The sequence below is a fragment of the Chenopodium album genome, chromosome 5 (assembly GCF_948465745.1).
Source record: "Chenopodium album chromosome 5, dcCheAlbu1.1, whole genome shotgun sequence".
Classification (NCBI taxonomy): Eukaryota; Viridiplantae; Streptophyta; class Magnoliopsida; order Caryophyllales; family Amaranthaceae; genus Chenopodium; species Chenopodium album.
Genome location: NC_137838.1, coordinates 15,407,327 through 15,424,659, shown reverse-complemented (window position 1 = coordinate 15,424,659; position 17,333 = coordinate 15,407,327). Strand labels below are relative to the sequence as shown.

Sequence of the window (17,333 nt, the reverse complement as noted above, 5' to 3'; positions counted from 1 at the left end):
TGGTTTAATGCAAAATTTCCTATTATCTTAGTTAATATAAGTCTCGTCTTAAGGGATATATATAAGCATTAAATATACTCTTGAAAATTGTATAAAATTAGGAATTCATGACAAAAACACGTATAAATCAGTGTTATTAGTGTTTATATTTTGATGATTTCTTAACTTTTTACGATTTTCAAGTGTAAATTTAATGCTTATATGTATAACATTTTTCTTAATTTATGAGTTTTTTTTTTTTTTTTTTTCGGAGAAAATTAATTTATGTGTTGGTTGACTGTTGACTCTGAAGACTCAACTGATTAATTAGTCAGACGTAAGCAAAAAAAAAAAAAAAAAAAAAAAAAAAAAAAAAAAAAAGATTGATAAGTCAGACAAACAAAGAGAAAGAGAAAGAGGAGAACGAACGAAAGAGAAAAGCAATGGCTTCCCAGAAGATCAAAGTGAACAATCCAATCCTTGAGATGGACGGTAATTTCTTAAAATTCTATCTTGTTCTTCCTTTCTTATTATTTATTAATCCAATCTGCAAATTATTTGCATGTTTAGAATTATGCAAACATCTAATTAGATATTTGGGAGAAAATGAGGAAATAATATGTAATTCTTGTTGTTTCATTCATTTTTTGGTATGAAATGATAAAATCTTGGTAAAGATGATTAATTTGATCATATGAGCTTAATTAAATAACATGTGAAATAAGTTATTGAAACCAAACTGAACAAATTATGGTTTATTGTTGGAGAGTGATTGTTTGGGAATGATTTGCAGGAATTAATCAAACGGTGGTTATGGTTTATTGTTGGAGAGGGATTGTTTCTGCTGTTTCATAGATTGAACTTTGATGTATGCACCCTTATTGGCATATTACTTGGTAACAATTTACTGTGATTAAATTTTGATCCAATCCATTATACTACCTCCGTTACAGGTTATGTGCAACCATTAGACATTTTTCCCTCTCTGCTTTATGTCAAATCGTTGCACATAACCTATAACCTGTAACGGAGGTAATAATTTAAGGTCGGAATTTTAACATTGTATTGGTTCGATTAGCGCGAATTGGGAGAGTCAATTATGTATGCAGCCTCGTTGGCATACTGCTTCATATTTTTTTGCTGGCACTAAAAACATTTGAATTGGCAGACTAGGAAAGTTTAGAGGAAGCTACAATTACAGTATATATAATGAGTCAAATCAAACAAAAATTGTCTCCTAACTCTAGTTGAGATAAATATTACATATCTCATATGACTGATTTTCTTTGTGTATAAATCACATACGTTAGTCAAAGAGAAGCATATAGATAGTGTAAAAGTACAATGTTGCTTATTTTGCTAGCTTTTTGTAAAATGTTAGGATCATAGGCTTGGGCATTTATAGAATTAAGTTTTAAGCTTCTGAATTGTTGAATTTTTGATGTCATAGGTTTAGTTTTTGTTAATGGAATTTGGCAAAATTGGATTTAAATAAGTATGGAAGCCATCAATTTATGCTTACCCAGCATAAATTGTCGACTTTTTACTAGCTAAACCTGCATTTCCAAGCCTAAATTTGAGACCTTTTGATCCATTATTGCTTAGAAAGTTGTAATAGACCCTGTGAGACCTCCAGTGGTCCTCACCTACGCCGGTAGGAAGGAGCGCACTCAGAGGAACACTGATGGGCCTCTCATTGCAGCAGGGCAGCCAAATTCACCTACTCCAATCAGCACATGACAGATGGCAGCACATGATGGGAAAGAGAGCAGCACATGAGACAGAATCAGCAGCCAGTAGTAATCATTTAGGTATTTGCTTGTACATATAAAAAGGGGAGTGAGTATCGATGAGGTAGGCAATTTGTGAGTGAGCTTTTGTGGAGATTGGTAACCTAAAGTTACCCTAGGGGAGTGGCGGGCTGAACCCACCGTTTGTAAGTAACTTTTGGCTTGAGCGATTAATCAAAGATTCAATCTTTCTCCCTCAAATATTGTTATTTGTGTGTCTTAATTGTGAGCTGATCTGAATCCATTTCAAAAGTCTAAAATATGTTGGAATGGTATGCAAGGTTTACAAAATATTGCATCATTTGAGAACGATAAATTGGGTTGATTGTGTGTTGTGGATGATGATTGAGTCTATGGATGACTAATCAAATCTGGTGAATGAGGGGTTTATTTTCATTTACACCTTCACCATTGGAAAGTTTTTGGAGGCTTCTCAATCTACTCTCTGTCTTAGGCTATTCGTCTTTGTTTAAGTTTGAGTTTTAAGGCTATTCAAATTGATATACTAGGAATTTGTCTTGTCTTGTAAAGCAGCAAGTACTAGCATAAGTTATATTTGCGTCGCTTTGTAAGATTTGTTACTGTTTTCTTCATTTCTATACTCCCAATATAAAATGTCGTGGGCTATGTAGCCTCTAATATATTATGTGATTATTTCGGTTTATTTATGAGGAAAATCCATTCATTTGTTTTATTTTTAATTATATTCCTATGCATGTTCATATTGATACGTGTATATTAAAATGGAAGTAGGAATGACGAATTTCATCCTCGCTTAAATGTATTTCGGCTTTTGCATGATTCCTCTACATCGAATAATTCTCACTTATAAAAGGATCAGGGGTGCCCAAAGGTTTTCTATTTAAGGGTTTAGCTTTATGCCTTAATTTCAACTAGCCAGTTCAAAGGTTGGTGTTAATTTTTCAATCAAGGGCTAAAAATTGGGGTTACAAATAAATGTGATACCTTGCAAAGATTGATGGTAACGGTGTGCATTTAATGTGTGATTGATTTAGTTAATCATTAGATAAACAATGCAGCTAATGATGAATGTTTCATTTTGATTGAAGATTGGTTTTAGCTATAAATTAGTGTTATGCTACTTGATCTCTGTTTGTAGTATTGGAGTATTCAAATTGGTGTTGTAGCTTTAATGTTGAACTCTGGATTATTTTCTTTGTTAAACAATAACCAGAAAACATAAGACGAGAAGTGGAGTGAAAAAAAATAGTTTGAGAGAGATCTGGGGAGATAGCAATGAGTTTTAGGGAAGATGGGAGGAAGGGAAAGCGGTACAGTGAAGGAGGGAGCAAGTAAGAAGGGATTACTAAAAGTTACAAAAATCAGAAAATATGGGTGGGGAGAGAGAGGGAGTGAGAAAATAAGGGCCTGGAAAGATAAATAGATAGATTGATGGATATCAAGTAGAAAGAGGCCTTTTAAAATTTACGATCCATAAAAGAAGGAGTAACACAAGGAGATAAAGCCTTTAGAGGAAAAGGAAATGAGAAGGGGGGGGGGGGGGGGGGAGAGGAATGTATCTCTAATGTTTGATTGTGGTTTTTTTGTTTGGTTCTTTTATAAAGGCTGTGATCCTTGATTCCTTTGTGTATTGTTGGACTATGTTTGACGTGGTTCGGCCATTGTATAGTCTATTCCTCTTATTCAACTTATTTTGTTTTTTTGTCAAGGATCAAAGCATGTATTTCTTATTGTTTTGATGTTCATATGCTTGGTAAGATAATATTGGTTGGATCTTGCCTGCTACCTTGAGTCTCTTTAAACCATTGAACTTGTTTTGGGGGGTCTTATAGTTTGCGAATCAGACAGATTAGTGTGCTTTTTCTGCTTGTCATTTAGGACTTTTTTTTATGGTGTTTTGGACTTGGACACAATAAGTCATCCTCATTTGTTCAGTTGTTTGTATCCATCTTCACAAGCATATTAGTGCCTGTGAGTATCTCTGAGCATTATTTTCATCACTGTTTTTTTCTTAGTGTATTATATATTCCTTTGACCTAGCTACTAGATCTTTTACCGAGTTTTCCTTTTTGTTGATCTAATTCGGTGCTTAATATGAGCTAAGTTAGTTATAGTTGAAATGCAACTACTCTTGACATGGTCTGTGTTGGTGTGTTACCTAAGATCAGCATGGAGAAGATCCTCGAGCACTATGAAAGATATTAATATGCAGAGAGACCGCTGACTGCTCGTGGTCCTGATTCCCATGTATGCCAGTTACCTTCTTCCAAGCAAAATAGTTGAGATTTTACATTCAGATGTGCTTCAGCTAATAAATCATGCTTATTACTATTAGGTACGCTGGCTCTGGAGCATGCAAAGCTGAAGTCTAGGCTGGAAATTCTGCAGAAAAATCACAGGTAAAGTTTAAGAAACAAATGTTGCTCTCTACAGAAACCGTCCTATCAATGAAAATCTTAAGCTTTTTTTTTTTTTTTTTTTATCATTGCAGGCATTACATGGGAGAAGAACTTGATACCTTGAACCTGAAGGAACTTCAACATTTAGAGCATCAGCTTGACAGCACAAAGAAGGTAGTTTTCACCAGCATTAGCTTATCTTCGAAGTTCACCAAGTTACCTCTTTCGTTCTTTGTATCAATCTGATCAATGATTCCATGGTATATGACGGTTGTATTCCTCAAGCTGAATAAGAGGAAGGAAGGAAGGAGGGGAGGGTGGCGGCTGATGAAGTGATCAATTCATAGTCAAATTTCATATATCATGTCTTAGACCTAGGTCTAGGATCTTTATTTTGGAAACACATTGTGCAGTAAATTTAATACTTGGTTTTTATACTTTGCTCATTAACCTGCTAAACGCCTTTGTTTTTATGAACAACCTGATTCTTTAGGTTTGATATGTAGTTTTGGCATTGATGATGATCATTTGAAAAATTGCTGGATTTTTCTTTTGATTGCTGTTTTCATTGGAAATTAATTTAATCAATGTTATTTTGTCTTGAGTTTGAGTTAATTTGATGATGTTATTAGAATTTATAGTATGTAATATGCTCATTTATTTTGGAATTGGCGTTTTTGACATTGTTGTGTTTTGTTGTTCAGGACATACAGTAAGTGAGAACGGACACAAGCCGGAGGAGTAGATCAGGCAGGTGGTGAGGAAGACAATAAAGAGGTGGTTCCTCAAGAGGTTACTGAAACTGAACCTGTGGTTGCTGAGCGTGAGAAGAAAATTGATGCCAAATATGGTGATTCGGAAGACAAAGATGCAGAGGTACCTTCATCTGAGAATGTTCCGTTGGAAGGTGCAGAAACGACTGCCACTTAAGGTGCAGAACAAGGTGGTGTTGCGACTGAGCAACAATATTCTGATTCTGGTAATAAACGCATGACTTGGAGGATTAAGATTCCGAATAATAAGGTGACTTTGAGTAGCTTTTCTTTGTAGCGTTTATTTCTTACTCCGTATTATTTGACTGGACTGAGTGATCATGTTTTAGTATTACTGGAATGAGGTTGGTCATTATTTCTTAATTCTACCTAAAAGAGTATTCAACTTTGGTAGGATTTGTGTGTTTTGTTTGTTTAGGCCCCTCTTTTAGACCCCAAAAAAAAAAAAAAAAAAAAAAAAACAACCAACTTTGGTAGGATTTATTGAGACTTTGAGAATAGTTAATTGTTCAAAAAAAGAGTAGTTAACTTCTAAGATATTGGATTGTGCTATAGTTTGTCTCTTCCTTGACTCGGACACAAACAACCTATCTTCTGATTTTTCTTTCAAAGAGAAAGAACGTCCCATTTCAGCAGAATGAGCTCAAGCAGGGGCTAAGAAAGAGCATGCTAATGGCCACAACCACCACTGACCAATAGCTTAGACGGTGTTACTAGGTTACATCCTGTTGAATCTAGGGAGGTTCACACTACTACTGCAGAGTCAGAAAAGCCCATTTTTATTTGGGATGTAGCTATGTGGTTGTACGACTTGTACCACGTAGCTTAAGAAGCAGGAAACCATCTGACAACTTTTGATCGGTTTTTTTGGTACCTTTCACGTCAAACCGGCAGCAGCCACAATCAAACTTCATTGACCAGAAATATGTGCGCTCACACTTCAGAACTTCCTCATCTTTATCTTCTTCTTCCGGCCCTGCAATTTTACAGGCGAGGGAGGACAGGCTGAAATCAAAATCTGCCAACCCAGGGCATTCTAATAGAATGTAGAGGACAAATTTGGATGGGCTTGGTTTCGCAAACTTATGAATTATGCAGCCAGTTGGACCACGGGTGATGAATGGGTTGACCAAGTAAGCTTCCGGCGGCAAGGTAACTGAGAAAACACAAAAGAAATCAAGATAATTCAGTTGATTTCAAAAATATATCAGAAAGATAAAGTAGAATATCATATATTTAGGAGACTATCATATATTTAGAAGAATAGTTATTTGACATGATATTTTTTCATGTTGCATTGGTGCTCACATCATCATCCCCACACAATTATACCAAGCATAATAAGGCTTACATTCACAGCAGAGAATACTTGTGCAATAATCACATGACCCTAAAGAGACTGCAATCTAACATAAGGTAGGAGGGTCAAAAACCTTTAACTTTGGACTGACTTATAACTTTCACAACAAGATGTAAAGCTTTTTCAGTCATTAATCTAGTTATATTGATATAGTTCATTAACATCATAAGTTATGAATTTTCAGTCATGAATCTTGTAAGGGAATTCTAGGCAGTAGTTCCATGTCTTGTAAAGAAAACAGAGTTACCCACGTTTTCCAAGTCTTGCCCGATTTTGTTGATCAATCCAAGTAGTTCCATGATTTCCAAATGTAATATGGTCTTCGGGGCTGTTGACAGTATGTTGAGTTACTTGGTGTGTTTGGACTTGGACTTGACCCTTTGCATTATGTAGGATGAGTGTGACACAACCATCAACAACATAGTGATCAATATCAATATCACTTTGCTTTCTATTGAGGTCGATAACACAAGAGTATGTCCTCTCAAAATCAGACCATCCATGCATTTGATTTCGAGTCGCATTACCTGTCACCTTCAATTGTCTTTCATTTCCTTGAACAAAACTCAAATCATGTTTAGAAGCAATTCCGGGCATATCAACTCTAAGGTAGTAGTCCCTACCTTCCTCTTTCTCTTCCATCGAATAGATAGGCCTCTTGCTAACTTGGAATGGGTGAACCACTAAGCCTATACAAAGTATGAAATTCAAATCAGATTTTATGTAAAGGAAAGCAGAGAGATATTAGTGATAAATCAGATTTTGTGATATCTTGTATTCAGTTCAACTTATTTCAAGTCTTTGATACTTTTTCAGATAAACCAAATATAATATAGATCACATTATATGAGATAACACCAAAATTCAAATCAGATTGCTTTAATGAATCACACATTCATGTATCAACATTGATTCCATTGTTACTGTTTCATTCCTGTTACTATAAAGCTTACTATTGCAATTGTTATGCATTTTACAGCAATAAGACATGATGGTGTATGTAAACTGGATATGCATTTTACATTGGTTTCCTACAATAAGGAAACATTTTGGGAGAGACTTCCTACCTCTTTAAGAGTAGGAATTTGTATTGTATTACCCTGATTTGATCAATACTACGATCTGTTGCCTTAATTGTGTGTGTTCGACTTGATTAGAGCCTTGTCTAATCTGATTCACAGCACGTACTAACATACATATGCTAAAACTACTGGTACGAGACTACGAGTTATGCTGCTCATATCCTTCTCATCCATTCAATTCTGATACATGTGACAAGTTTAATCAACCTTCATTTTTATAAAGTTTGTGAGTAGTGATAATAGTGATGGTGGTGACACTTAGTGGTGTTATTATTAGACACTAATTAAAAAATCAACGATATAAATCATCAAACAATGATAATATTAACAGTTGCAATATCATCTTTAAATTTTAAAAAAATTTAGATCAGTCAGCTTGAATATAGCACATCGTATAATAACTCACAAAGGACAGTCGATGCATATTTATTAATCGTATATTACAGCCCATGTTCCTAACAGGAACCCATAGTATGATACATAACACATTGTCTTAGAAAAATTTCATAATACAATCGCAACAAATAAGCAGATTGCACAACCTTAGCACATACAACAAGCTATGTAATAAGAATCTGTAGGGGCTTAAGAAGAGAAACACAATCAAAATTTATAAACAGAATCAGCCAATTAAACATTACAAGAAGAATATGTAGTAGCACTATTATAGGGCTTAAGCTATGTAATAAGGTACCACAAAAAAAAGTGAGGAAACATTTTGGGAAAGACTTCCTACCTCTTAAAAGTAGGAATTTGTATCTATTGGATTACCCTGATTAGATCAATACTACGATCTGTTGCCTTAATTGTGTGTGTTCTACTTGATTAGAGCCTCGTCTAATCTGATACACAGCACATACTGATACTAACATATGCTAAAAACTACTGGTACGAGTTATATTGCTCAAATCCTTCTCATAAAAAGCTAGACATAGTAATGTTAAACACCATTCAGTTCTGATACATTTGACAAGTTTAATCAACTGCCAAAATAGCAAAAGCAACCGCGGCTGAAGCAGTAGCCACACTAATCACGATCACGACAACCAGTATAAGGATAGGATATACGTAGGCAAGAGGCAACACCACGGTTGCCACAGGAATTGTTGCATTTGCTTCTTGAACTACTACTTCCCATGCATCCATTTTTTTTTTCAAAGAATAACAACTTACTTTGGTATGAATGTATGATAGTATTGCTGTTACAGTATAGTATTCTATTTATAGTTAATAGTTAAAAATAATTATGAGTGAGTTACATGTACTGTAGTTCGTGGGTAATTTAACTTAATGTATTGTATATTTCTAATAATAAAAAGTTAGACATATTAATGTCAAACACCATTCAATTATGAAACATTTGACAAGTTTAATCAACATTTCAATATTAAATAGTCAAGAACAAAAAAACCACGAATAATCATAACCCCCATAAATGCAAAATTTGCAAATTCAATTTAACAACATACGAAGTAAAATTTAACAAAACCCATATAATTTTTTTTTTTTTTTGAGGAAACGATAGAGCAAAAGTAGAAACAAGAATTTGATAGAAATAAACCCACAATTCTTTTTTTTACTGAAAACAGAGGAGATGATGGAAGAAAGAGAGAAAAAAAAAAAAAAAGAAGAAGAAACAAATGCAGACATATTACAACCCATATAAAATTTTCAATCAAACCCAGAAATTTAATTGATTTTAGCATCACAAAATCAGAATTTTACAGGAAAACCCATATCTATATTTTATACGTTTTTCATTAAAGAAGAAAAAAAATGCAGACAAATTACAACCCATATAAAATTTTCAATCAAACCCAGAAATATAGTCGAAGTTACCATCACAAAATCAGAATTCTACAGGAAAACCCATATCTATATTTGGTGCATTTTTCGTTAAAATGTAAAGTTTACCATAACAAAAATGCAAAAAGGCAGAGGAAAAGTGATTCAAAAGTAACCCACAAAATAAATTAAGTATTAGTTCCAAGTACAAGACTACAAGTTGTAAGAAGAAGACAGAAGAAAGTACAAACCTGAGATTGTGTCATATGATGTTGATGGTGATGTGTCCATGATGATGTCTGAAGATGACGATGATGATGACGATTAGTGGACCGACTATGAAGTTGTGGAGAATGATGTGTCAGAAAATGTCTTGTTTTATTGAATTTTATGGAGTAGCAATGAAGTGGGAAGAATTTTCGATGAAGTGGGTACTGTAGTTGTAGTTTTAATAGCAAAAATTACTATAATGGGGTGTCTTTAAAAGTGTTGTTTGTCTTATTAAGAGTCTATGTTTTCTTGCAAAACAACCCTCAATTAAATGGAAATTATTTGAAATTTAAGGTGGTAAAACAAATTGTATTAATTTATCCGCAACAAACTAACTTCAATGAGTGAGTGTTCACATATTTTAAGGAAATTATTTAAGGGTACTTAAAACTAATTGTTCAAGTAATTAGTGGCAGAGTCAAGATTTTGTTAAATTATGTGAAATTAAGTTTAAGTAAGTATAAGTCTCGTCCACTAAGATAATTTTTATTTTTATTAAGAATTATCCTTTCTAATGTTTTCTTTTTTCTTACCCTTTAAAAAAAATATAAGTTTTATTTAGAAAATTTACTTGGATGTATTCTGTCATAGAATAATAAAGGTTGTGACGTATTGAATGCTCGTATTGCATTGTTCGAATATCTAGTGCAATTTGGTTGATTTTGCATAGCCTTGTTGTATATGTTGAAGTTGTATAGCAAAAGTTACTTTGTAAGCTAAATTTATTTATGATTACATATAATCTTCAAAATAACACATGGATTAGCCTAGCTTAGTAACTAGTACCTCGTATGTGTTAGGAAGCCTAAATAGCTTAGTAGATTAACGTATCTAAAGCTATAGGTCCTTTTTTTTTTAAGGATAAAGCTATAGGTCCTTACACAAATCACTATAAGAAAAAGTAGAATAAGTGACTTATTGAGACCAAATTTTTGCGACTACCCATGAAGTTGCTAAAATTTTGCGACTAACATAATTTGGAGACCATAATTTGATTACGAGTTTAAGACCAATATCACTCGCAAACATGAAAATCAGTCCACTAGTTTTTTTCCCCTCTAAATTGATTCGTAAACAAATACATATACAAACTTTAATATTTTTATTAATAATTATTGTAATACTCCTTATTACAATGCAATTTTATCTCAAAGAAAGTACTTTAATTTATCAAAGCTAAAATTAGAATTGATTGCAACATTTAAATGCATCGGAAGCAACAGCAACAACATTAATAGCAGTGACAACAACATTAACAGCATCAGCGGCGGAAACAGCAGTAGTGCGAGGCAGCAGCAACAAAGGCAGAAAGCAGCAGTGGTGAGGCAGCAGCAACAAAGGAAAGCAGCAGCAGTGGTGAGGCAGCAACAGTGGTGTTAGATAGGCAGCAGCAACAGTGGTGTTAGATAGGCAGCAGCAGCAGTGGTGTTGACCAGGCAGCAACACAAGCAGAAGCAGTTCAAATAGCAACAAAACTTCAGCAGTATTAAGAAGAAATAAGATGGGTCATCTGTAATAAATACTCCGTAAAAAATAAAAACCAATAGCTATTTAAAAAATGGAACAAAATGAATTCTTTGGAAGAAAATGGACAGGGATATACATTGAGATTATAGCAAGACTATTGCAGCAATTGCTTAATAGCCCCTGCCATGCTTCAAACCCTTCTTCTGTTTCAAAGACATCAGTGATTTCAGAAAGACAAGCATTAGATATACGAAGTAATCTATATAAGGAAGTCTTCCCCAAGTTCCAATGGAAAATCCTTAACTTGCTAGAAATTGACTTTTTTTGTTACACCTAATTTAATGTAATTAATCCATGTCACACTCAAACAATACCAGCACCATGACTAATTATGAAGTTATAAGGCACTAAATAGAGCAGCGTCTCTGCAGCTAAAATTAAACGAGGAGCGTAATCAGGCATGGATACAAAAGTAACAAAACAATGTTAACATATAAATGAACACCAAAATTTATAAAACAAACCGCTCATCACCATTTAATTTTGCTTCTGTGTGCACAACATTACAACAACCCTTGCCAACTGAAGCAAATTTTACAGGCCATACAATGCAGGAAACTCTACCATATGGCTGCTCCAAGTTCCATGCTCTTGAGAGAAAGAGACATATAACGTAATGGAGTAGTCCTTTCCAGCTAAATATAAAAATTATATCCTAGTCGTTACCTAGAAAAATATACAGAGTAAAGGATGTTAAGCGTCTTGTTCAGCCATCAACCTTGAGAGAGAGACATATAATGTAATAGAGTAGTCCTTTCCCGCTAAATATAAAAATTATATCTTAGCCGTCACCTAGAAAAATATACAGAGTAAAGGATGTTAAGTGTCTTGTTCAGCCATCAACCTTGAGAGAGAGACTATAATGTAATGGAGTAAGATACACAAGTTAACCTTTTAAAATTCTTAACTTCTACATGTAGCATTCAGATTGAACATCTAATCAATAAACTGGAAGTAATTTGAAGAACAATATGAAATGCTGTCAAAACTCAGTTTGTTTGTCGCTAATAGAGATACATGTAGCATTTAAGCATTGTAGTACTCGTAATTTTTAAAAGCTTTCTATAAAAACGACAATTGGGGGAGGAGCATATTCTGGCATAGAGTTAACGCTAACAATTTGAACAGTTGTAATGGAAAGCTTTTAAACCAAGGAAGCACCATGTTCACCAAGACATTGTCCCACCTAGACGTACATATATAGACTATAGCTTCAACATGTAATCCAGGGACTAAAATGTAGCATCGAGTCACTTGATTGATCAAGCTCCCACATTAAAGCACGCCCAAATTTCATATTTTTTTTTTTGCTAATACAGTGCTAGTATTATGATTTATGAGCAGTTAATTAGGTGCTTCGAACCAAAATACCAGAGAATTAACGAGCTTCAATGGAGACTTAAGAATACGAACCCTAAATTGACTATGTATACTGACAAGCTACATACCCTAGAATCCTAGATTGCATGATTGATATTCACGACACAGAAAAAGAAAATAATTCATAACCTCAAAAGCTGATTCAATGGAAAAGAAAGCACAAAAAGCTGCTTCAATGGAGGAAAAAGCTTAATTATGTTTGTTTTGGACTAGAGAGTGTATTTTACTACTTTGGTTATCCGCACGTATTAATTTAAAAATCCGACCATAGCTATCATGAAACACATGTTGCCACCTAAGTTTTCCTCACGTATTCAACCCGACTTGTTATTGACTTAATCCTAATTCTACCCGATCTATTACTAATCTGACCCGAAATTCAAACCGATAATGACCCGACATGATTGTAACCCGCAAAGTATTGACTTGTAGACTTGAACCCGAGAATGACCCGACTTGGAAATGACCCGACCTGATTATAACCCGCAAATAATTATTGACTTGCCAACTTGAACCCCAAGATGAACCCACTTGGATATGACCCGACCAGATTATAACCTGCAAATTATTGACTTGTTGACTTGAACCCGAGAATGACCCGACCTGATTATAGCCCACAACTCGAGAATAACCTGACTTATAACTCGCAAATTATTGACTTGAACCGAACCTGACATGAACCCGAGAATGACCCGACTTGATTATATATAACCCGCAAATTATTGACTTGAACCGAACCCGAGAATGATCTGACCTAATTATAACCCGCAACTAATTGACTTTAACCGAACCCGACTCAAACCCGAGAACGACTCTAGCTCGTTTTAACCCGTAAAAACCCGAATTTAACCCGACCTATTATTCACCCGACCCGATGCAACCTGGCCTTTTATTAACCCGACCCAAACCCAACCCAAACCCTGTAAGATGTATGACCCAACGTGACCCGACTTAAGCATGACCCAACCCGAACTTGACCCGGATAGATTACGACATTAACCCGTATTGACCTGACCCGAGTTGACCCGACCCAAACCCGACTCGTTTACCTGAATTGACATTTAAGGCCTTATTTAGTTCGCCTTATATTTGCTTATCTGAATGCTCTAATTTGGTCTTATCTGATCTGATCTGGTTTGATCTCATCTGATCTGATTATCTGATTTGACTAAACTTTGACCTTAAGTGTAGATAATCCATAAAGAAAAAATACATCAAGTGGAATCTTGTTAGATTCGTAATAATGTGTATTTTATTAATATGTAATTTTCATAATTTTTTTTCATTACGAAATTAAAGATAGTTAGCGATAAAAACTGCACATAAAACAATGATCTGATCTGAATTTATTTTTTCTGATCTGATCTAAACTTATTTTTTCTGAAATAAGTAAAATTATGGTGAAATAAACAAGGCTTAAATCCTTTACAAGTACAAGCAAATTTTCTTGATCAAGTGCACTAGTAAATAGCAATGATTGTTTGGAGCAATCCCACATCCCAAAGGTCCGGACGTTAAAACCATTGCCATTAACTTTTACCAGATTGGGCATAAATTCTAAAGTTCAAGATTCTACAATTGTGTTACACTTGTTTGGTAGATGAGTAATACTTGTAACTAGCAAGTCCAAAAACTCAGTTATGCAGAGAATGAAGAAAGAAAGCACATCCAGCAAATGGGTATTGAACAAGCACAAAATCTCGTTCGAAAAGTTCATCATATATAAAACATCTACATCTATATAAGACAGCTTTTGATGGACTAGACCTCAAGAAAATAAGATCATCTATATAAGACAGCTTTTGATGGACTAGACCATCTTAACCAATAATAATTGATGTTATTTATACATATAAATATAACTACAAATGACATACATCAATTAAAAAGGAAATACAAGATAAGCAGTTTGAAAAAACAAATTAAGAGGAAAAAATCATCATACCTCAAACAATAGAATGTTACGAGTAAAAATTATCTTTCTATACTCTTTATTAATTACTCCCTCCGTTTTTATACTTGCTTCATTTCTCTTGGACACACATGTCGATCTTAATCTTTGATCACTAATATCTTTAATTATCAATAGGTATAACTTCTAACAATTGAAAATTAATAATTATTCATTGAGAAGATTCCAACAAGTACCTACACGACTATATTTTTTCTTATGTATAAATCACAAACATTAGTCAAAGTAGGATAAATGAATAGTACAAAAAATAGAAATGGAGCAAGTATTTAAAAACGGAAGGAGTAGTAACATTGTATTTAAGATTTATGCATAATCGATGAGACGATGATAATATATATTTCATAAAAAAACAATTTAATCAAAGTGGTAATTCGGTGCAACGCCCTGGCCGCATACTAGTTAGTTGAATTAATAAGGGAAAATTTGTCAATTGCAGACATTTAAAGTTAGTATTTTGCAAATTGTAACCATTTAAAAAAAAAGATTGCAAATTGCAACCCAAAAGTTCTTATAAATTGTAAATTGCAGCCTGATTCAACTTTTTCATCGGTTTACGTGTCGAAAAAATTTCGATTAAGGTTTTAGGGGCTATATATTCGAGTTCTCAAGGGTCCGAATTGAGCTCGGAATTAGTAAAAAAATAACGTAAGTGCTACATTCGGTCCTTTATTGATTGTTTGCTTATACACGTTATGAACTTTATATAATTTTTTTTAAAGAATGTACTTTATATAATTAGAAACTTAAATAATATACAATATGATGCTTAAAGTAATAATTCGGACATCGCTAGGGCTACACACTAACACACTAGTTTTATCCTATAATGATCTTGGTTTAAATGTCCAACACAAGCTTAGCCTAGTACATATATATACACGTCCCTAATATACACGTCTTTCTCTAATATGTTCGGTACAATAGTATCAACCTTTATATTTTTCTTTATTTATTGGTTAACCTTTGATTATACTTCATCTGTTTTTAAATATTTGCTCCATTTCTTTTTTTGGAAAGCTTTTACAATACTTAAATCATTTCTCACACTTAATGGACCCAACATAGTACTCTCTCTCCTCCTATTCTTCCACTACTTTTGCTTTTTACAATTTTTTATTCTCTCAACTACCTCACTACCTCCATATTTTAATACTTTCTCCAATTTCTCCTAAAACTCCGTGCATGGAGAAATGGAGCAAGTATTTAAAAATGGAGGGAGTATCTATGTAAATGTCATAATTTCTCATAAATGTCCTACAGAGTTATATATGCGTAGTACAATATTGTACATTTTGTTTAAGAGCAAGATTAGCCCTAAATCTTAACATTATACATGACATCAGCAAATCACCTTTAAATTGTCTTAAGACAATCTTAAAACAAGAATTCACAAAATTTATGCACTTATGAAGCAAAGTCTTAACAAAGTCTTGAATGGGGTCTTGAAAATTCAAGATCCAACTTAAAACTCATCTTAATATTGTACACTGTATTTTGCCTACATACAATTATATGTGTATCAAAGCACAACTTTTTTTTTCTTAAAAATATTATTGTTAACAATAATTTGATTAATTTTATTGAAAATAAATGTAAAGTGTAAATTTAATTGCAATTGACTTATGTATTTATTTTTATTGGTAAAATTGTTTGTGAATTTTAATATAAATAGGGGATCCAACGCGCGCATGGCGCGATATGGCTAGTTCTTCTAAAAGGTTTTATGTGGTTGGTGTTATATTTTATAGCCGTTTGCATGGTTTTTTTTTTTTTTTTACTTTGTTGTAACTATTTACATACTCTGTATATAGCTTAGCTTAGCTAATTAAATCCTAATGTTCTTGTTTATGTCATAAACCACAAATGATAAATAAGAAGTTCCACACACATTTGAGCATGAAATACTAATGTCGTTAAGTGCTTGTACCTACATATTATATTGTAAACAATCTAAAAATATATAGTGTAAATTACGATCATAAAAATGACTCTTCTTTAACTTCTTTTTAAGAGTGAGAAATAACCCAGCCAAAAATGAAGTATCCTTGGAAGTAATATCTAATATTTTAAGCCACTAACACAGATTAAATACAATACTAAAATTTTTTATAACACTTTATACATATAAGAGTTTACAGTTCTTCGCTAGAAACCGCTCTTAAACACCTACTTTAGATCATCTCCTTGCTTGCAATCTTAACATCTCTAAATTAAAGAAACAACATTCTCATATCAAACTATTGACTTGAGTCCACGATTGGAGGTTAAGAAAGGGCTAGAGGTTCATTTATTTCACAACAAATATAGATATTGTACACGAAAAGGCCAGGAGATGGTTTTGTCATAATACTTGTTATAGTTGTTTATGCTAAATTTCGTCAAGTAGGATTTGATGTGGGATACGGGCTACGGATCAACTAAATTAAAATAAGGAACATTAGATGCGGAAAGTAAATGACTGAAAAATAAAGAAAGAGAGGGGAGACATGATATGGTGACGCGGAAAACCCCAATGAAGGTGGGTAAAAACCGCGGGTGGCAATGAGGCCACCAATCCACTATAGTACGGGCATAAAGCCAATATTTACAAGTACAATATGTGTATATTAATTAATAACAATAAAGCATATATAGAAGTAAAAGTAATCAGCTAGTATGTGGTCTTTGTAGTATGATCAGGGGGATTGATTGGTTGTAGTCTTGTGTGTAGAATTATATCCTTGCAAGATTACATAAGAGATTAAAATATAGTAGCGAGGTGGGAGTATTTATAGTGGAATGTCTATGTAGCGATAGGTCAAAGGGTTTGCTCTACATATTGTAGTTCTTGGGATTATCAGGAAGGTTTGAGATGAATAGAGTATATTTTGTAATGGGATTAATCATGGATGAGTGGAGTGGAATCTAAAGGATTATATAGGGAAACGCTATACGTGGGTAATGGCTTCAAATTAAAGGATTAAATATAGTAGCTTGGTTATGCATTTTGGTAATAGAAGATCTAGATGGATGGAAATACGAGTGTGAAAGA

At 33.6% G+C, this 17,333-nt stretch overlaps 1 long non-coding RNA gene across 4 annotated transcripts; it reads left to right on the top strand.

Moving 5' to 3' along the window:
- Window positions 1–360: 360 nt before the first annotated feature.
- On the top strand, window positions 361–5,316 carry LOC145630508 (uncharacterized). Of its 4 annotated transcripts, XR_014112069.1 has the most exons (6): window positions 377–471; window positions 773–847; window positions 3,920–3,998; window positions 4,087–4,150; window positions 4,243–4,324; window positions 4,855–5,316. It is a non-coding gene; the product is annotated as an uncharacterized LOC145630508 (long non-coding RNA). The 4 variants fall into 4 exon arrangements; XR_014112067.1 differs by lacking the exon at window positions 773–847 and having other exon boundaries at window positions 361–471; XR_014112068.1 differs by lacking the exon at window positions 773–847 and having other exon boundaries at window positions 371–471; window positions 3,915–3,998.
- Window positions 5,317–17,333: the final 12,017 nt, after the last annotated feature.